Source organism: Mustelus asterias, chromosome 15, assembly GCF_964213995.1.
Source record: "Mustelus asterias chromosome 15, sMusAst1.hap1.1, whole genome shotgun sequence".
NCBI classification, from domain to species: Eukaryota; Metazoa; Chordata; class Chondrichthyes; order Carcharhiniformes; family Triakidae; genus Mustelus; species Mustelus asterias.
The window spans coordinates 37384662-37407725 of record NC_135815.1 but is presented as its reverse complement, the minus strand read 5'-3'; the positions used below and the strand labels follow the sequence as shown (position 1 = coordinate 37407725).

The 23064-nt window shown below is 45.8% G+C and overlaps 1 protein-coding gene across 4 annotated transcripts in view; it reads right to left on the bottom strand.

Moving 5' to 3' along the window:
• gpatch2 (G patch domain containing 2) overlaps positions 1 to 23064 on the bottom strand; it is a 265071-nt gene that overhangs the window by 12104 nt on the left and 229903 nt on the right. The window lies entirely within an intron of this gene.

The window sequence follows — 23064 nt, the reverse complement described above, 5'->3', positions numbered from 1 at the left end:
GACAGTGGAAACACCAAACCAGGAACCCCAGGGATACCTACACAAGTATCTGTGGGAAGCACCAAACCAGGATTAGTACACCACTGATCTTAGCTAAGAGATTCGACATGGATAGCATTGAGACCATTTTTGAATGGGGGCCGGAAGGGTCCCTCACCCGCTATCTAGCAGATAAAAACAAGAACCTAATTAAAAGCATGATTAAAACAGGGTGGAAACCCCAAGACCCCCTTGAGAGCCAACGGGAATGGTGGGCAACGGAAAAGAGGAACAAGGATGATAAGGCTTGGATCCTCATACTAAAGGCACACCTCACCCTAGCAGGGCGAGTCCATAAATACGTTCAGGATAAACAAGAAAAGGCTGAACAGAAAAAGCATGCTGCTGTGATGGCTATTAACCCCGTGTTGCCGGCACTGACCGACTTCTCCCGTGAAGCCCCATACGAGGAATGTCCCGATTGGGAGTGCTTAATAGACGAGACAAGTCCTCGGTGCCCAACAGGGGGGAGTCCCCCGGTAACCACCGATCCCCCAAACGCCAAAGCAGCACCTCTTAAGATCGAATGTATCCCAGGGGGACAAGGGAGAGACGGGCGAGGAAGGCAGGCCCAAATTAAAATGACTTATGTGTCACTCTCGCCAGGGGACACTATGAAATTACTAGAAAAACTCCCAACCCTGCAGCCCAGGCACAGTAACGCAATTTTTTGGCAAAAGATGAAAGAGATGCAACTGTGCCACAACTTACACAACCGAGATATAGCAGGGTTAGTAAGAGCCAAGATGCCCGAGAATCACTGGGCTCGGCTCCGGGCAGAACACCAGAATGGGACTTGGTGTGCAGACCTAGACGGGAGCCGCCGGGAGCAGGAACAGGCTCTGACAGGCTTTAAAAACGATATTATCCTGACCATGGGGGAGGTCCCCGTGAGTTGGAGTGTAATAGTAGGAGTAACGCAGAAAAAGGAGGAAGGGGCTCAGGAATACGGGCGACGAAAATTCGATGCCTTTGTAGCCCACGGAGGAATGCCAGATGCAGATAGACAGAACCCGGCATTCCTCCAGTTATATAGGGATGGGCTGAGCCCAGCACACCAAGCTATCCTAAAGACAGGATTGGTAAACTTTAACACCTTCGATGAATTAGAAAACTGGGCTGTCACTGTAGACAACCAGCAAAGGAAAACACAGGGCGCCAGAGCAGGGATATCAGCGGTAGGAACTGAAGGAGGACATTGCTACAGGTGCGGGGAATTAGGCCATTTCAAAAGGGAATGCCGAGCTATAATCCCGCACCCTCCTAATACATGTAATAAGTGCGGCAGAATCGGACACACCGAATCTACCTGCAAAGACAGAAGGATCCCAAGGAGAAAGGGAGCGCCCCCGAAGAGACTGGAGAAAACCCCGGCAAGCGCCCCAGATATAAGGGAGAACGAGGTGGTTTCGGACCCAGCGCACCTCAGCCACCAGCAGCTGCTGGACATTATACAAACTTTGGCGGCACAAAAATCTGCATGAGTGGCATCGGCCCCCGCCCCGGGAACGGACCCCCGTATCTGGGTGAATGCATCGTTAGGGGGCCGGCGATGCAAAATATTAATAGATACGGGGGCTTCGATATCCCTCACCAACATGGCACTACCCACCACCCACCGTTCCATAGTAGTAGTAGGAATAGGGGGGGATAGGACTATAGCATATCAGAGCGAAGCAGTGTTACTTGAGGTAGAGGGGATCATACTCCCCGTACACTTCTGGGTGGGCCCAAATGAAGAAGGGACAATTTTGGGAATAGACCGCCTGGGAGAGTTAGGAGCAGTGGTGGACGCTTTCAATAAGCGCCTGCTGTGGACGGCAAGGAAAGAACACAAGAGCGGGATCCAAGGATACTGGGTCCCTAATAAGAACGTAGCAGCCATAGGCATGGGGGCTCCGGCTCCGACGGCCCGAGACTGGAAGAAGGAGGGACTAGTGGGACTCTTATGTCAAGCACTACCCCGGGTCTGGGCTACAGGCAAGCAAGACTGCGGTCTCGTCACAATCCTTCCTTTACAAATACAAGGACCAGCCCATGCCCCTCATAAACAATATCCCATAAAACCCGAGGCGTTACAGGCAACCGAAACAATCGTCCAGGCTTTGGTTAAACGGGGCATCCTGAGACCCACCGTGTCCCACACAAATTCCCCGATGTGGCCCGTCCGTAAGCCAGACGGGAACTACCGACTAACCATCGACTATACCGCCCTGAATAAGGTCACCCCAAAGGAACACCCTATCGTTGCGAGCCCGGCCACTATATTTAACGGACTGCGACCTGAATATTGTATCTTCTCCGTGCTGGACATAGCAAACGGATTCTGGTCAATTCCACTCCACCCAGACTCCCAGGAGAAGTTTGCCTTCACCTGTGGAGGTAGACAGTACACCTGGACCCGTCTCCCCCAGGGATTCCACAATAGCCCCAACATATTCCACCGGGTTATGAGCAAAGCCCTCGAAAATTGTAACTTATCCCCCTATGAGAGCGCTTTTCTCCAATATGTGGATGACATCTTGATCGCCTCCACTAACCCGACGGGGCATTTGGGAGCCCTGTCAGTAATCCTGCGGGGCTTACAAACAGCAGGATTTAAGGTTAACCCAACCAAAGCACAACTCGCAAAACCAGAGGTCCGATATCTGGGGCATTACATAAGTCAGGGAAAGAAAACCCTTCCCACGGACCGAAAAACAGCAATTGCCAACATGACCCGTCCGAACACAGTTAGGGGGGTGCGTAGGGTAATGGGACTCTTTAATTACTGTCGGAATTTCATCGATCAGTTTGCATCCATAGCAGAACCTATCCAGCGATTGGTAAAAGGGGGGAGGCCGGGGGCAGAAATCATTGAATGGGGACCCGAACAAGAAACAGCATACTCCCACCTGAAATCAGAATTATTAGCGGCCCCAGCCTTATGCCTGCCCAACATAGCGAAACCGTTCCATCTTTTTTATAATGCGGAGGACGGATTCTATAGCTCCGTTGTGACTCAAGAAAGTGGGGGCACCATGAGACCTGTAGCATATTATTCGGTGCGGCAGTCCCCGATAGCCAAAGGACTACACAAATGTGTGGCAGCCCTGGACTGTGCCGCATGGGCAGTCAGGGTGTGCGAACCCATTACTATGTTAGGACAGATCATCCTGCACACAAAACATACAATAGTAGAATTATTAAACACAGGTCGACTCCGAACTGTTTCAGATGCTCGAAGGGCAACTTGGGAGGCAGTGCTCCTTCCTCAGGACCAATCTATTAAAATCGTACGAGATACCGGAAGAAACCCAGCAGAGGGGTTCCTTCCAGACGGCAGTCCACATCACTGTCCGATTAACCCAGACATGGATACAGAGGATGGGATTAGTGATCAGCCACTGGAGAACCCCGATATAATACTATACGTAGACGGGTCCCGAAGGCAGGTGGAGGGACAGTACCGCACAGGATGGGCAGTGGTAGATCAGGAAGGAACACTAATAGCAAAGGGCACCATGGGGGGGGAGACCTCTGCTCAAGTGGCCGAGCTTATAGCATTAACAAAGGCCCTTAGCGCAGGAAGGGACAAAAGGGTAAACATATACACGGACAGTCAATATGCGTTCGGGGTGGTTCACGACTATATGATAGCATGGAATAGGCGCGGATTCATTACCGCAGCGGGGGGACACATAAAACATGAAAATATAATTCGAGACCTGGCCACAGCATCCAGACTACCCTCAGAAGCAGCCGTAATTAAAATAAAAGCCCATCAAAAGACAAGGACTGTAGAGCAGAAGGGGAACCAACTAGCAGATGCCGCTGCTAAAGCTGCAGCAGGGGAAGCCCTCCCACAGATAGCTGCCATCACCTCTTCCCCCATGGAAGAGATGGATGTTCATAAACTACAGGGTAGCGCTGACCCAGACGAGGTGGCGCGGTGGAAACAGACCGGGGCGTCCTTAGACGAAGATGGTATATGGAGGAAAGGACATCAAGTAGTCGCCCCCTCATTCATACAGGCGGAACTACTTCGACTCCACCACGAACCAAACCACTCCGGACGGGATGGGACCCTAGCTCGTTTATCAGGAGATTGGTGGTGGCCAGGGATGGGGCGGGATGTAGCTAAGCACTGCCAAAGATGCATCATATGCGCACAGCATAACCCTGGCCGGCCCCTGAAGGTTAAACTAGCAAACCAACCCAGACCAAAGGGACCTTGGGAAAACCTCCAAATTGACTTCATCGGCCCTCTACCCACCAGTCGTGGAAAGAAGTACTGCCTGGTCCTCATTGACCAGTTCACCCGATGGGTAGAAGCCTTCCCAACCCGGGATTGCGGGGCAACCACTGTAGCCCACATCTTAGCATATGAGATAATACCCAGATGGGGAGTCCCGTTACAACTGGATTCCGACCAGGGGACACACTTCACAGGCAAGGTAATGAAACATGCATGTAAAACCTTAGGGATCCGACAGCGGTTCCATATACCATACCACCCCCAGAGTGCTGGAATGGTAGAGAGAATGAATCGCACCCTCAAGAACACGATAGCAAAAACTATCGCAGAAACAGGTCAGGGGTGGGTGGATGTCCTTCCCTGTATCCTGATGCGCCTACGGGCCACCCCAGGTCGAACCATAGGGCTCACCCCGTTCGAACTAATGACCGGGAGAGCAATGCGACTCCCCGAAAACATCGCCGTGGGAGGGGAAGAAATGACACCCCTCCGGGACAAGCTCAAACGATATGTGCAACACTTAGATTCACAACTCCGAGACCTGCACCACACAGCCAGGGACCAGCAAGCCATTAGAGACCAGGCTAAAAAGGAAAATGTCAGTCATACCCCCACCCTCCCTCGAGTAGGGGATAGGGTTTTGATTCGGATTGCCCCAGACCGACCCGGGTTTGCACCGAAATGGATGGGACCCCACGAGGTTATCCTTACCAGCGATACATGTGCGTGTGTCGATGTGAAAGGAAAAGGCCGATGGAAACATTGGTCGCAATTAAAATCCTATCACCACGGGGAAAGAGGACAGAGCAGACTGACTGAAAGGACAGAGGATGCTCCGTCCACTCCACGTATTGGCCCTTAACCATCTTTGTCCTTACAGCGGAAATCGAAATAACAACCTTTATTTTCCAACACTAAAGGAACTATATGCCAACCGAGGCATGAATGTATATATGTAGATAGAAATAAGAATAAGATAAGTAAGACAAGTTCATCACCTAATATGAACCTAACGACTGGCGGCCACCAGGTTTTATATATCCTCCCCCAACCCCTCTCCAGAACCATGTGGACCACTTGGAGAATGATCCTCGCGGCGACCTTCCTGACGAGTGTGGCACCCAAAGAACACCCCATCTACCCGCGATTCCACGGGGTAGCCTTCAACACATCCGAGGCACTATGTGTGCCAGCTGGACCGGACCCTATGAACAGTAGAACTTATCTTAACGCATGGCTACAAGTTTACCCGGGTATCAACGAGATCTGCTTCACTTGCACTTTAGAAGGACTCCGAACATGCATTCAACAGCGGGACCTCCAGAACAGAGACCAGTGCGTTTTTGGGACTCTCTGCGCCCTCCCCGACAACCCACAAGAGGCCCGACCACAGGACACTTTGAATTCAAACATGGACATTTGCGGCTATTACGGACTTGTTGAGGCTCCCGCAGTCTCATTGTATGTATGTTTTGCACCGCTTCCAACGCGGGCCCCCACGACCACAAGGCCCGAAATCTTACCCTGTCCCTTGCAAAGCAGGGGACCGGAGGGAGGACTGGTGTTGTGGAACGAGGGGGAAATTGTGTACGACAACGTAAAACATGAGGTGGTACCTGTCCTGATCGACATTTCAGGAATCCAGGTACCCAGGCATTGCTCAGAACAGGTACAGAACTTGTATCAGATGTTAGAGAGAGAGACCATAAAACGGGCCATTGACGCAATGGGGGCCACACACTACAGGGGAAACATAAACACCAACACATACCGAAGCAAACGGGGTATTATCAATGATATGCTCACAGGGCTGAATACAGGAGACACAATGATTAACTCCATTGACATCCAGGGCCTCAACAGTAAAATTGAACAGCTGAAAGGGGTAATGAAAAACATATTACAGCGGTCATTAGACCAGCAGGCGGAACAAGCATTCTTAGGGGAAGCGGGCGCCCATATCCAACTAGATGGGATTGCAGTGTTAGAAGCACATGCCCGAACTATCAATCGCCTCATAGACAGGGAAAGGGAAGACACTGCCCGGGTACAACAGGGACAGTTATGCCATGCATATGGTCAGTGGATGGTGGCACAAGTACGACACAATTTGGACCAGGTACACAGGGGGGAAGTGCCCGATTGGATCGACAGCGCCCAACTAGCGCAACTCGCAGATCAGAAGGGGGTGCTGGATGACCGGACCCTGAAGGGGATGACACGAGTATATCCAGTAATCCCCGACTGCGAGGTTAGTGAGGGCACCGGGATAGGAATGGTTCTGCTAATTCCAACGGTCACACAGGACGCTGGACCATTCCCCATCTTCCGAATTGAAAATATTGGTGTTGTTAGGGGCAATGCTTCCCTCCGCTACCACATAACCGAAAACATGGCCATCTCCAAACATGGCATAATGTCCAGTGTTTCTCTCGCAGGGTGCAAGCAGAGGGGAGAGGTCACCATCTGTCCTCACCCACTGAGACAAGGAGAGGCAGCAGAATGTGGGTTTAACCGAACACAGGACTGCACCTTAGAGATTATACCCGTAGACCCACATTTCGCCCGGGCAGGATACGGGGGGCGGGGTAGATACTGTGTAGCCACCACACGTACATCATTCACATATAACGGATTAACATGCCCAATCCCCGACCCTAACTTCTGTTTTACCCCTCGCAAGCCAGTCACTATAGGTCAAGCTCACATCACCAATATCCGAAATAGGCAGACCATAGCCTTTAATGCCACAGACCCCCTAAAAGACAACCTAAGAGACTACCAAGAACCCGAGCAAGCCCCCATCCCACACCTGACCGAAGTCCTAAGGGAGCTCCGACTTAAAGTAGGACACTCCGTCCGATTATACCACCGGTTACAGTCACACATCAAAACCTTGGAACAAGATACCGAGACGGCGTTACGAAGTCAAACATGGGTACAGAAGGTGTGGGACTGGGGTCTAAATGTAAACATCCACCCCTGGGTCCGAATTACATCGCACACACTGGTGGTCATCCAACTCATCTTAGCCCTTTCCTGGGGATTGGTTACATGTTATACCTACCGCCAGCGGAAGAGAATGAAAGCACATAAGAACTTAGTTAGAACAATTGGTATGATGGGGCAAGTAGCCAAGCGGGATGATTACTCCCGCCTACACATGATTTGACAAACTCCGGGACTCCCCTAAACTGTACGACTGCAGCGTACGGAGGCAGGAAGCACCGGACACAAAATATAATAAAGGGGAGAAAGATCGGTTAGAAAAGTGAAAAGGAAATAAACAACAAAAATTCACTTTTGACCGACAGGGGGGACTGTAGGCGGGCATAAATTTTGTGGGTATTAGGATTAGAATATTTCTTAAACTGTAACTCGATAAATGAAGCAAAACAGGACAGCATTCAGCCAGAAAGGTGTGAGTAAGGTAAGCAGACATATTTTAAACACAAAAACCAGGTTGACAAAGACTCAGGAACTCGCATCAATATGCTATTCAGAAAATATCTTGAGACCTGGAAAACTTCCTGACATCCCATCAAACACCCATTGTCCAAAGGAATTCAGAGACATAAAGCAATTATCACACTCTTAAACCAAACTTTACATATTAAAACTCTAGACCAGAAAACCCATTAACGGGATAACTATAAAAGAAAACCATTTACACATCAAACTCCACACCCACAAACCTATTGAAACAGGATGATTATATCAGGAAACCACTCACAAACCATTTACATATCAAAACAGATCGTTACTATAACTGTACTCCGTTTTGGCGGGCAAGCAGAGTACTTTACGGGACTGTCTTGTCTGTGTCCTGATTGTACCTCCGTCGACGTAAAACACTATAATAAACTGTGCTGCTATCGATCTTGGCTCTGGGTGCGAGTGGTGTGGTATCTGTTCACTCGCGCTAACACCTGTCACCTTTGATCCCCTTACCAATTAAGAAGCTCTCTATCTCGATTTTAAATACATTCAATGATTTGGTCTCCATAGTCTTCTGTGGCAATGAATTCCATTGATTCACTACCCTGGCTGCAGAAATTCCTTTTCATCTCAGTTCTAAAGGGTCGTCCCTTTAGTCTGAAGCTGTGCCCTCAGATCCTAGTCTCTCCTACTAATGGAAACATCTTCCCCAAGTCCACTCTATCAAGGCCTTTCAGTATTCTGTAAGTTTCAATGAGATTCCCCCCATCCTTCTAAACTCCATTGAGTACAGACCCAGAGTCCTCAAACGCTCCAAAAGATGACACCTCTGACAGTAGCACTGGAAGTTTAAATTAGGGGGCTTCAAGAGTCGTGATTCAAAGTGGGAGAGAGTGCTACCCACTGAGTCACTCATCAATTGAGTAATCCCTAATTAAAATAATCATACCAGTGTAAGCTTTCTTCTTCTCTCCCAAAATACTGCAGGTAGATAGTGCTCAGAATTCCTCTACATACATCAGAATAGTCCCATCAAATAATGAGAGAATCACTGGGATGATGTGACAGATCAATTATTTTTTTTCAAGAGGGTAGCCTGTAGGATTTGCTTAGTCAGTAAAAGATCAGTTTGTCAAAAAAAAGCAACATCCACTTAATATTAGAATCAGAAGCAGTAGGGAAAAGAAGATGTGATGTGTGCGTGTTTGTGAGCTATGCACAGGTTGTAACAAGTTCTCGAATTCAATCAGTAAGGAAAGGCAACAACATCTCCTCCATGATCATCCTCAACACCGGTGTCCCACAAGGCTGTGTGCTCAGCCCCTTACTGTGCTCCTTATACACCGACAACAGCATGGTCAAATTCCCCTCAAACACGATTTTCAAGTTTGCTGATGACACCACCGTTGTGGGTCGGATCTCAAACAATGATAAGACGGAGTACAGGAAAGAGATAGAGAATCTGGTGAGCTGGTGCGATGGCAATAATCTCTCCCTCAATGTCAACAAAACGAAGGAGATAGTTATGGACTTCAGGAAGCGTAGTGGAGGGCACGCCCCTGTCTACAGCAATGGGGACGAAATGGAAATGGTGAAGAGCTTCACGTTTCTAGGTGTCCAAATCACTAACAACCTATCCTGGTCCCTCCATGCAGATGCTACAGTTAAGAAAGCCCACCAATGCCTCTACTTTCTCAGGAGGCTAAGGAAATTTGGCATGTGCACTATGACTCTCACCAACTTTTACAGATGCACCATAGAAAGCATTCTTTCTGGCTGCATCACAGTTTGGTATGGTTCCTGCTCTGTCCAAGACTGCAAAAAACTACAAAGGGTCATGAATGAAGCCCAGTCCATCACGCAAACCAGCACCCTATCCACGGACTCTGGCTATATTTCCCACGGCCTCGGAAAAGCTGCCAGCATAATCCAGGACCCCACGCACCCCGGACATACTCTCTTCCATCTTCTTCCGCCGGGAAAAATATGTAAAAGTCGGAGGACACGTACCAACCGACTCAAGAACAGCTTCTTCCCTGCTGCCATCAGACTTTTGAATGGACCTACCTCATATTAAGTTGATCTTTCTCTACACCCTAGCTATGTTGTAACACTACATTACGCACTCTCTCCTTTCCTTCTCTGATGCATGGTATGCTTTGTCTGTATAGCAAGAAACAATACTTTTCACTGTATACTAATACATGTGACAATAATAAATCAAATCAAATTTCATTTCTGAAATTGCAAATTTGGGGCTCTGCATTGCTCATAGTTTCGGTACCATTTTGATAGCAAAGTAGCATCTGCCCTATGCATGTAAACTGTGGCGCTAACTGCGCTAAGGGGTGTTAAGAGCCAGGAGTATGCAGAGTAGGCACACCGTAACATCACTCAGTGAGTAACTCACCAGCATTGCTTTTTCGAACTAGTTGCTCCAGTTGGTGCCCTTTCTTAAACACAGATAGCTGCACATTTGTTTAACAACAGGAAGACAGCCCTCCAGCTCTATTTAACAGGATCAACAGCAACTTGCAGGTTAGTGGCTGATTAATCTTTACTGGCTCTGCATGAGACTGCTTGGTTGTTTGGAGAGTTAATTATGATTGGTGAAGTCAACTGAGATTGGTATTACACACAGAGAGATCCTGGGTTATGACTGGAAGGTTTCTGGTCAGATCACTTGGTGCTATAGTAGCAATCACCTTTGGGCCACAGCATGAGAGGAGAATGGAGGAGAGACAGCAAAGAGGACAATATTATCCTCCAAAGTTTGCAGAGTGCCAGTATCTGAAATAGTGGCTGCGATTGTGAGATAGAATTTCTTCTTCATCAGTCTGTTCCTCTTGGATTTCAAAGTCATGCATCAATCCTTGACTACTGGACAAATCTTGGGTTACTGAAAGTATAAACGCGTAAGGGTAGGGTTGGGGTGAGAGAATTGGGGGAAAACAGAGATGTATGTTTACACCATCTACAGTTTGTAAATTAAGTACCATCACTCGAGAAGAAGTATTAGATAAACTAATGGGGCTAAAAGCAGACAAATTCCCTGCCCTGATGGCTTGCATCCATAGATTCCAAAAGTAGACACGGAGATGACGTGACACGGGATTGGTTGTAATTTTCCAAAAGTCCTTGGATTCGGCAGAATTACCAGAGGATTGTCAATATGACATCCCTATACAAAAAGGGAGGGAGGCAAAAATTAGGTAACTATTGGCCAATTAGCCTAACATCTATTGTTGGAAAAATGTTGGAATCAATTACTAAGGAAGCAATAACAGCACATTTGGAAAATCATAATCTAATCAAGTAGAGTCAGCATGGTGTCATGAAAAGCAATTGTGTCTGACTAATTTATTAGAGTTTTTCAAGAAAGTCTCAACCGGCATGGATAGAAGAGAACCAGAATATGTGTTATATTTGGACCTCCAGAAGGTGTTTGACAAGGTACCTCACAAAAAGTTAAGTCATAAAACAAAAGCCCATGATGTTGGAAGTAGTATATTGGCATAGATAGAGAATTGGCTAATAGGAAGGAAACAGCTAGTGGGAATAAAGGATTTTTTTTCAGGTTGGCGACCTATAACCAGTGGGGTCCCACAGGGATCAGCGCAGGGACCACAACTGTTTACAATATATATTAATGACGTGGAGGAGTACTGTAGCCAAATTTGCAGATGACACAAAAATAGGTGGAAAGGCAAGTTGTGAGAGGGAAGTAAACAGTTTACAAAGAGATATTGATAGGTTAAATAAGTGGGCAAGTGGAGTGTAATGTGGGAGAATGTGAAGTTGTTCATTTTCTAAGGAAGAACAAAAAAATAGTATTTAAATACAGAAAAATTGCAAAAAGCTGCAACACAAAGTGAATTGTGCTTGAAACACAGAAAGCTAGCACACAGGTACAGCAGCTCATCAGTAAGGTTAATGGAATGTTGACCCTTATTTCAAGACGGTTGGAGTATGAGAGTAGGAAAGTCTTGCTTCAACTGCACACAGTCAGTAAGGATAGGCAACAACATCTCCTCCATGATCATCCTCAACACTGGTGCTCCGCAAGGCTGTGTCCTCAGCCCCTTAATATACACCTTATACACCTCTGACTGTATGGCCAAATTCCCCTCCAACTCGATTTTCAAGTTTGCTGATGACACCACCTTTGTGGGTTGGATCTCAAACAATGACGAGACACAGTACAGGAAAGAGAAAGAGAATCTGGTGAACTGGTGCAATGACAATAATCTCTCCCTCAATGTCAACAAAATGAAGGAGATAGTCATCGACTTCAGGAAGTGTAGTGGAGGGTATGCCCTTGTCTACATCAATGGGGATGAAGTAGAAATGGTCGAGAGCTTCAGGTTTTTTAGGTGTCCAGATCACCAACAACTTATCCTGGTCCCTCCATGCAGGTGCTATAGTTAAGAAAGCCGACCAATGCCTCTAATTTCTCAGGAGACAAAGGAAATTTGGCATGTCCGCTACAACTCTCACCAACCTCTACTAATGCACCATAGAAAGCACTCTTTCTAGTTGGATCACAGTTTGGTATGGTTCCTGCTCTGTCCAAGACTGCAATAAACTACAAAGGATTGTGAACGAAGCCCAGTCCATCACTCAAAGCAGCCTCCCATCCATTGCCACTGTCTACACTTCCCACTGCCACGCAAAAGCAGTCAGTGTGATCAAGGACCCCATGCACCCCGGACATATTCTCTTCCATCTTCTTTCTTCGGGAAAAGATGCAAAAGTCTGAGGACACGTACCAACCAACTCAAGAACTTCTTCCTTGCTGCCATCAGACTTTTGAATGGACCTACCTCGCATTAAGTTGATCTTTTTCTACAACCTAGCTATGATTTGTAACATTTCATTCTGAACTCTCTCCTTTCCTTCCTTATATATGGTATGCTTTGTCTTTATAATGCGCAAGAAACAATACTTTTCACTGTATACTAATACATGTGATAATAATAAATCAAATCAAAGATAGTACTGGTGAGACCACATCAGGACTACTGTGAACAGTTTTGATCTCCTTATTTAAGGAAATATATTATTTCATTGGAGACAGTTCAGAGAAGGTTGATTAGGATGATCCCTGGTATGGAGGGATTGTTTTATGAGGAAACGTTAAACAGGTTGGGACTCTATTCACTGGAATTTATAAGAATGAGAGGTGATCTTATTGAAACATATACTAGGTAAATGTTGAAAGGATGCTTCCCTTCATGGGAGAGTCTAGGACAAGAGGGCATAGTCTCAGAATAAAGGGGTGCCAATTTAAGACTGAGATGAGGAGGAATTTCTTCTCTCAGAGGGTTGTGTCTTTGGAACTCCTTGCCACAGAGAGCTGTGAGGGCAGAGTCCTTGTGTATAGTTAAGGCTCAGATAGATACATTTTTGATCTGTAAGGGAATCAAGTGTTATGGGAAAGGGCAGGAAATGGATTTGAGGCATGTTGGATCAGCCATGATCCTACTGAATGGCAAGACAGACTCAAGGGGCTGAACGGCCTATTCCTGTTCCTATTTCTTATAGACTTAAAAACTAATTTTATATTTACAGAATATTACATTTCTCCATTATGATAAAAACATACTTTTAATTTTTTTTTTAGAAATTTGTTTCTGATATTATTGCATCTATCTTAATTCAATGTGCATGCCTCAATCATTTATTTTTCTCTGTAAAATGTAATTGAAAGTGAAAGATAATCAGTATATTTTGCTTCTTGGTTTGCTGCCTGTGAGAATACCTATGAACATATGAAATAGGAGCAGAAGTAGGCCATTCAATAAGATCGTGGCTGATCTATTTGAGTTTTGAATTCCACATTCCCCAATAACATTTGATTTACTTGCCCAACAAATATCTATCAATTTTTGTCTTAAAAATATTCAATGACCCCCACCTCCACCACCTTCTCTGGCGGAGAATTCCAAAGTCACACAACCCTCTGAGATAAAAAGAATCTCTCATCTCTGTCCTAAAAGGCCAACTCCCAGTTTTAAAACAGTGCCTCATAGCTCTGGACTCACCCACAAGAGGAAGCATCCTTCCCACATCCACCTGGTCAATACTGTTCAGGATCTTATATACTTCAATCAAGTCTTTCAAACTCTAGTGGAAACAAGCCCTGGTTTGTTTAACCCATCCTCATCAGATAATCCATTCATTCTGGATATCAAACTGTAAACGTCCACCAACACATTTACGTGCTTCCTTAAATAAGGAGAAAAAAACTTCACACAGCAAAATGTTCTGTATAAATGAAGCATAACATCCTCACTATTATGCTCTATTCTTCTTGTAATAAAGGATAGTATTCCATTAGCCTTCTTAATTACTTGCTGTACCTGCACACTAAGCTTTTGTGATTCATGCACTAGAACACCTCATCCCTTTGCACTTCGGAATTCTGCAGCTATTCTCTGTTTAAGTAATACTCTGCTTTTTTATTCTTCCTGCCAAAGTTAACAACTTCACATTTTCTCCACATTATATGCTATCTGCCAGATTTTTGCCCAATCACTTAAGATATTGCGATCTCTTTATGTCCTCTTTGCAACATATTTTATTACCTACCTTTGTGTCATCTGTACGTTTAGCTACCGTGCCTTCAGTCCCTTCACCTAAGTCATTAATGTAAGTTCTAAAAAGTTGAGGCCCCAGCACAGACCCCTGCGGGATTCCCCTTGTCACATGCCAGCAATTAGAAAAAGAACAATGTATGCATACTCTCTGGGGGCAATCTTACCAAACAAATTCGAAGTGCTGAACGAGCGTGAAAACGGGAATCATGTCCATTTTTTTTTGGAGAGAAAACAATCAAATCTTATACCACTTCGAGAACAAATGAGGCAAAGTGTGATTCTTGCCAGTAGGGGGAGTGCACTGGCAATCTGACCCCCCCACCCACCCCCCGACATCGCACCCTCACCAAAACATGAAATCGTTAACAATGGTCTCCTTTAAGCACATTTGGTGGAATTGAATGCCCCTTGCCATTGTGTGTTTGGGGGGGGGCATTTAATCAGGCGGGAGGATGGGGAACCTGCTACCTACGCACCTCCACCCTGAGTAAATCTGTGGGGGGGAGGCCATGCTGTAGCCAACTGAGACCTCTAAATGGGCAATGAATGCCTACTGAAGGGTCAGATCCCACCATTATTGGCATTAAAACCCCCCCAACCAAATCTCTGGCCTAGGAGGTGGTGATGCTAGGCCTCAGGAGGGTATCATACTGGCAGCAGTCACTGCCCCCCTGGTAGCGTTGCCATTCAACAGAGCTACTGGCCTCTAACCGGCAGCTCTCAGTGAGCAGAACTTCCGCCCCCGGAGTCCTTGCGGCTCAGGCACTCAAGTGGTCAGTGCTGGGGAAGGCCCACTACTGTCCACTCAAGTGCCTGAGCAGCATTTAATATGGTGGGTCTTCGCTAGAGGAGGTGATGCTGGCTTCTTGCTGGCTCTCCATTCAGTGGGCAAGATCCCTGTCGCCTCTATTAAATATGACCCACTCAATGAGTAATAATTAACTGGAAATGTAGCCTTGCATTTATGCATTTAAGGGTTAAAGAAACAGAATTATTATTTCTACAGCCTCCTTCATAAAATACACTTCATAACATAAATGCTTTATAATTATTTGTGGAAAGATCTCATCCTGGGCAATATTTACAATCCACTTTTAGCCTTATATCTCATTTACAACTGTCACAGCCCAGCCTTCTTTTCCTTCAAATCTTCCAAGGCATACAGTGGATGGTAATTCACTTGCGTAATTGGCTCAAGAGATGAAAATCTTGTATCAGCCTCTATAGCCACTAATCTATCCAACTGACTGCAGGCCTAATTGGCAGTTTGTTTAGTAATTTGGATCCTAAAGTGGCTGTATTGATGTTGGATGGGAAGCCATACTGTAGGGATACAAGATTTTTTAGTGTTTTAAAGTCAGAGACATTGTTTCATATAGGGTATGGGGTTTACGGATATGCATATCCTCCTGCATACTTAGGCAGTATTTTCATAGATTCTGAATTGTGCATTCAGATAAATCAGTTTAATGAAATGCAAAAAAAAATTACAAGTACAAACTAGGACTCCAGAATAACTGTAAAAGTAGGAATTGTATATTAATTGTAATCTAATTATTTTATATAAAGACTGCAAATATTTTTGCGTTATGACTTTTTTGCTAGATTTAAGATGTATAGTTCATAGTTAACATGACTAACTAAGATGACTGAAACAAAACATAATTCTGTTCCATTTGTGGTACAACAGTCATTTCAACTGGGATGATTTCATAGTCAAACAAATGGCCAACACACTGCATAAAATCTTCTAAAATCATTTACAAAGGTTACAGATGTAAAGAGGGCTATTCATTACTTAACTAGCAATTTCAAGCTGTGACACTGACTTTGATTCAGACCTGAAAACTAGCTGTAAATTCAGAAATCAATATTTGGGTGTATCAATATTAATTCTGTTGTTCAATACAAAGAGGAAAGTGTATTGAATATCAGCACGAAACAAATAGTATAAATCAAGCAAATTGTATTGTTTTTCGGATGGCGAAAAATTAACTCTTCTGCTTTTTTTTGCATAAGCTGAAATGTATAAGCATTTTGAAGAAAACTATTGCTTATTTTTAAATATTCTCACTATATTTGTTAATGGAATGAAATGGGAGTCTGGAAAGTGCTTTTGCTATGCTGGTCAAGGATGATGATGCGTTACTAAAGCCTCATTTCCTTTGCTACTCCATTAGCAGCCATTGTTTCAGCTGTGCAGGCCCTAAGCTAGGGAATTCTCTGCCTAACCATCTTCTACTCTCCACCTTTCCCTCTTCCATTAAGTCTCTGCTTAAAACCTACTTCATTGACCAAGTTTTCATCTGCCTTAATGCTTCCTAATGTGGTCCGATGTTGAATTTTATTTGATAATGCGACTGTGAAGCAGGGACTTTCTATTACATTAAAGGTGCTATATAAACGCACACTGCTGTTATTTCTGAGAGGATTTATTGTTTTCAGAAGCATGTGCAAATTGTACAAGTTTCTGCCTGCACAGCCGGCTAGCCAATGATGCTTTGGCACTGGTGAGGCAGCTGACTAACAGTTAAACGGCTGAAATCCCATTTGAACTTCTGCATTTGTGCAGGAGAAAGCAGGTCAAAGTTTAATTGGGGTTGGAAAGATAATACTGCTTCTGATAGGTTTACCACAGTCAGGAGTGAGAGAAATTCAAAGTTACAGTCTTAAAAAAATGTGGCAACTGAAATGAACATGGCCTGAACACCACAGTTGCTCAGGGCTTTGAAGATCTTGTTGGCTCTATTAAGTTTGTAATGGCAGTGACCAATAGCACCATTGAGCCTGTCCAGCACCAACGGGCTGCAAGTAGTCTGCACAAATATTACAATCTCTCCAGGGAATGGCATAAAGTCTGCATCCTTTTAGCTTCCTCCAGTGCCTATACATGAGGAGCTGCAAACATGGGCTGGCACTCTTTACTAATGCCCCCGCAGCTCCAAATGATTAATTTCATTCCACACAAAATATGCTGCAAGGTCAGGGCAGAAGTATGGAGGAGTCCACTAGCTGCATCCGTGCAGTCATCGATAAACAGTAATCTGCACTTCAGTCTATTTTGGAGAAAATGACAACTCAAGGTGCAGCTGAGTTTCCAATGTGCAGATTTTAACTCCAATAAAGGTTCCTCAGTTTATAGAGCGCAAGCATTCCATTTATAAGAGGTTCTCTTTTCTGACCTCAGTATTCTGGGTTACTGTATTGAGTTCATTCAATCTGCTGAGAGTGTCCAGTGGTACAGGCATGCCACATTCTGCCCATCCATAATCTTGCGCCATTGTCAGTTAAGCTAACCAATCACAACAGCGTGGATATGAGCGGGTTAGTTGCAGGACTATGGAGAGCATACAGAATTGCTCAACACGGGGCGGAATTCTCCCAAAAACATGACTAACACCGGAAACCTAGATCTCGTCCAAAGCTGAGATTCTCTGGTGGCGCTGTAGTGAATGGAGTTTTAACTAAGGTCCAAATTCTCCATTCTTGCTGACAGCGGGGCAAATGATTGAAGAATCCAGCCCTAAATGTCAGCTCCAGTGGGAAAAGCGGTGAGAATTCTGCAGGGTGGGTTGGCGCGATCCAGGTCACAATTCATCCACACTTAGTCTTGAGCTTGGGTAGATTACAGTGGCAAAGGGACTTGTGGGACCCAACAAGTCTGGCTCCTCAGAGATCAGTTTAAAGAGCACCCCAATCTCAAAGTTAAGTTGAAGGACCCCCCCAGAGACATCACAAACCCCCGCAGATGTGCAAAACAACCCAACCCCTTGACCATGAAGAGGCAACGTACCCCCAATCACTAAATGGCCGGGTAACGCCCCCCAACATCATGCAGGCATAAGGGTGACCTGGCCCGCTCCTCATCCATGCTCAGCAGCATTGGGGCATCGCCCCTTCCCTCATCCAATTTCCCACCACCGCAAGTGAGCGATACCCCACTATGGGGTCAACTCAGGCCCTACCCCTTCAGAGACTCCCTTTAGGCCCTGCCTCTGGCCAGTGCCAAACACCAGGGAGGCAATGCCAGGGCACTGCCCAGCCATGTTCCTGACCACTCGGGAGCTTCAATGGCCTCCAAGCCCCCGGGTGGTCATCATGTCTGGATTCTGTTTGTGGAGACCAGTAGTGATTTGTGCCGGGTTCCCGTTGCGCCAGAAGGTTGGGTGAATACCGAGAGCCGGGTGAATTTGGCTTTAAATCAACTTTGCATACTTAAATCAGGATTTTAAATATGCTAATCTGGTTCATACCCTTCCTGGTTTCTATGGCCATAATGCGATTTTTGCGGGGGCACGTGGGGCTAGAGAATTGCCCCCATTATATTTGTGATGAGAAATTTACTTGTGAGAAAAGTTCATTGGAACATGAAAAGTAATGAGGAAATGTAATAGATTATGAACTCTTTTGATAGAGTCAATAGGGAAAGAATAAATGTTCTGGCTGGAAAGTCAGTGACAAGAACTCATCAATTTAAAACCAGGGAAGAAAAGAGAATGAGGAAACAGCTGTGAAGAAATTTTGTTACCCAGAATTGTTGGTGGAGTATGGAATTTTAACTGTGAAGCGTGTTTGAGACAAAAACCACTATATTTTTCAAGTATTTAAATATTTGAAGCAGGGGGGGAGAGAAGGCCATTGGAAGAACAAGGCAATATGAGAATTTAGATTGCTCTAGCAGAGTACCATCAAACTCCCTGTATGCTGTAAATGTCGATGCCTCTATGCTTCTCTCTCAAGAACCTGCAGAAGGAGGCATTAGGCCACCAGAATCCCAACTGGTCCCCAAACTGCTGGAGTAATCACTTACAAGTCTCAGGTTAGGAATTAGATACCACAAGCGATACACCATCACTAAATATAAGGACCACAGGCAACTGAATGGAGGGTGATTTTGACTCTGGCTAATAGTGTAGAACGGGATTATTGATTCCGCTGGTTGTTCTGCATCTCTCCCAATTTTCATTTCCTGTCACTTCATTATATTGAATCTGCCTGAATCCATATTATGTGTTTTACGCTATCATCCAGTCACCCCATGCACATTGTTCACATATGACACAGGATTGGCAAAACTAATGTTTCTCATTATGTAGAATAAGGCAGTACAGTTAAGAACAGGTACTGATAAGAAAATGCAGAGGACAGTGTTTCAGATGTCAGAGCCACATTATAGGATCCATATAGAAACCAGCTACTTAAACAAGCAGCTCAAGCACTCAACTAAACAGACATTTAGAACATAGAACATAGAAAGCCACAGCACAAACAGGCCCTTCGGCCCACAAGTTGTGCTGATCATATCCCTACCTCTAGGCCTATCTATAGCCCTCAATCCCATTAAATCCCATGTACTCATCCAGAAGTCTCTTAAAAGACCCCAACGAGTTTGCCTCCACCACCACCGACGTCAGCCGATTCCACTCACCCACCACCCTCTGAGTGAAAAACTTACCCCTGACATCTCCTCTGTATCTACCCTCCAGCACCTTAAACTTGTGTCCTCTCGTAGCAACCATTTCAGCCCTTGGAAATAGCCTCTGAGAGTCTACCCTATCCAGACCTCTCAACATCTTGTAAACCTCTATCAGGTCACCTCTCATCCTTCGTCTCTCCAGGGAGAAGAGACCAAGCTCCCTCAACCTATCCTCATAAGGCATGCCCCCCAATCCAGGCAACATCCTTGTAAATCTCCTCTGCACCCTTTCAATGGCTTCAACATCTTTCCTGTAATGAGGTGACCAGAACTGTGCGCAGTACTCCAAGTGGGGTCTAACCAGGGTCCTATAAAGCTGCAGCATTATCTCCCGACTCCTAAACTCAATCCCTCGATTAATGAAGGCTAGTACGCCGTACGCCTTCTTGACCACATCCTCCACCTGCGAGGCCGATTTAAGAGTCCTATGGACCCGGACCCCAAGGTCCTTCTGATCCTCTACACTGCTAAGAATGGTACCCTTCATATTATACTGCTGCTTCATCCCATTGGATCTGCCAAAATGGATCACTACACACTTATCCGGGTTGAAGTCCATCTGCCACTTCTCCGCCCAGTCTTGCATTCTATCTATGTCTCGCTGCAACTTCTGACATCCCTCCAAACTATCCACAACACCACCTACCTTGGTGTCGTCAGCAAACTTACCAACCCATCCCTCCACTTCCTCATCCAGGTCATTTATGAAAATGACAAACAGCAAGGGTCCCAGAACAGATCCCTGGGGCACTCCACTGGTCACTGACCTCCATGCAGAGAAAGACCCCTCCACAGCCACTCTCTGCCTTCTGCAGGCAAGCCAGTTCTGGATCCACAAGGCAACAGCCCCTTGGATCCCATGCCCTCTCACTTTCTCAAGAAGTCTTGCATGGGGGACCTTATCGAACGCCTTGCTGAAGTCCATATAGACCACATCCACCGCTCTTCCTTCGTCAATGTGTTTGGTCACATTTTCAAAGAACTCAACCAGGCTCGTAAGGCACGACCTGCCCTTGACAAAGCCGTGCTGACTACTTTTGATCATACTAAACTTCTCTAGATGATCATAAATCCTGTCTCTCAGGATCCTCTCCATCAACTTACCAACCACTGAGGTTAGACTCACCGGTCGGTAATTTCCCGGGCTGTCCCTGTTCCCTTTCTTGAATATAGGGACCACATCTGCAATCCTCCAATCCTCCGGAACCTCTCCCGTCTCCATCGACGATGCAAAGATCATTGCCAAAGGCTCCGCAATCTCCTCCCTCGCCTCCCACAGTAACCTGGGGTACATCCTATCCGGTCCCGGCGACTTACCAACCTTGATGCCATTCAATAGTTCCAACACATCCTCTTTCTTTATGTCCACATGCTCGATCCTTTCTGTCCACCGCAAACCAGCAGTACAACCACCCAGATCCCTTTCCACCGTGAATACCGAGGTAAAGTATTCATTAAGCACCTCCGCCATTTCTAACGGTTCCGCACAAACTTTTCCCCCTTCACCTTTTAAGGGTCCTATGCCTTCACATCTCATCCTTTTACTCTTGACATATTTGTAGAAAGCCTTGGGATTCTCCTTAATCTTACCCGCCAAGGTCTTCTCATGACCCCTTCTCGCTCTCCTAATTTCCTTCTTAAGCTCCTTCCTACATCCTGTATACTCCTCTAAATCCTTAACACCTCCTAGCTCTCTGAACCTTCTGTACGCCTCTCTTTTCTTATTCACCAGGTTCATCACAACCTTCGTGCACCACGGTTCCCGTACCCTACCAACACCCCCCTGTCTCATCGGAACGTTGTCATGCAGAGCTCCAGACAAACATTCCTTGAAAATCCTCCACTTTCCTTCGGTACTTTTCCCCAAGAATGCCTCCTTCCAATTTACCCGTCTAATTTCCTCCCTGATGACACTGTATTTCCCTTTACTCCAGAGAAACACTTTCCTAGCCTGCCTGATCCTATCTCTTTCCAATGCTATCGTGAAGGAGATAGAATTATGATCGCTATCCCCAAGATGCTCACCCACCGAGAGATCCTCCACCTGTCCAGGTTCATTAGCCAGCACCAGATCAAGTACAGCCTCTCCTCTAGTAGGCCTATCCACATACTGTGTCAGGAAACTCTCCTGGACACACCTAACAAACTCCTCTCCATCCAAACCCCTAGCCCTAGGGATATTCCAATCTATGTTTGGGAAATTAAAATCTCCCATCACGACAACTCTGTTATTCCTACATCTCTCCAGGATCTGTTTCCCCATCTGCTCCTCAACATCTCTGTTACTATTGGGCGGCCTATAGAAAACACCCAGCAAAGTTACTGACCCCTTCCTGTTCCTAACCTCCATCCACAGAGACTCCGTAGTCAATCCCTCCACGGCGTCCACCTTCTCTACAGCCGTGACACTATCCCTGATCAACAGTGCCACTCCCCCCCTCTCTTGCCTCCCTCCCTGTCCTTCCTGAAACATCTAAAACCCGGCACCTGAAGCACCCAGTCCTGTCCCTGAGACATCCAAGTCTCCGTAATGGCCACCACATCACAATTCGAAGCAGCAATCCACGCTCTAAGCTCATCCACTTTATTCACTACACTCCTGGCATTAAAATAGACACATCTCAGACCTTCAGCCTGAGCACTTCCCTTCTCCATCACTCGTCTAACCTCCCTCTTACCCTGTCTACATTCCTTATCTATTTGCGAGCTAACCTCCTCGCTCTCAGTCCCCTCATTTCGATTCCCTCCCTATTGCTTCACTATTTTTGCAATTACATTTACTTGATCAGTGTCTGTGTCTTGCTATGACATTGATTCAGGGTTAGTTTTATTTCCCTATAAAGGTCAGGTCTCTTTGAATGCCAACATTGTGAAACATGCAGCACGCAATGATACTGAGAATGGTGGTGGGATGCTGGAGAGTAAGGTGCCTTCAGACCCATCAATTCATCCGAAGTGCTACTTTAAGATGTCAATGAAATGCTATAAAATGATCCTGGTGGTTGTGAGAGTCCAGGTACCTCTGCAGTCAGACCTGTCTTAGTATCTGAGGAGAGTAACCTTTGATCTCTAAAGAGTCAATCTTCCAGTTTGTCTTTCCCTTCAAATGAAACTGGCACTGTTGACTGGTGCAAAATGAAAACACTGCCATTGCTGCATGATAATTGGACACTAACCTTCATACAGTGTTAGCAGTAAGTGACCAGCTGCATATAGATGTGAAAGCATTTCTTTCAGTTCATGAAAGACTTTGTACTGTGACTAGGCCCAGATGG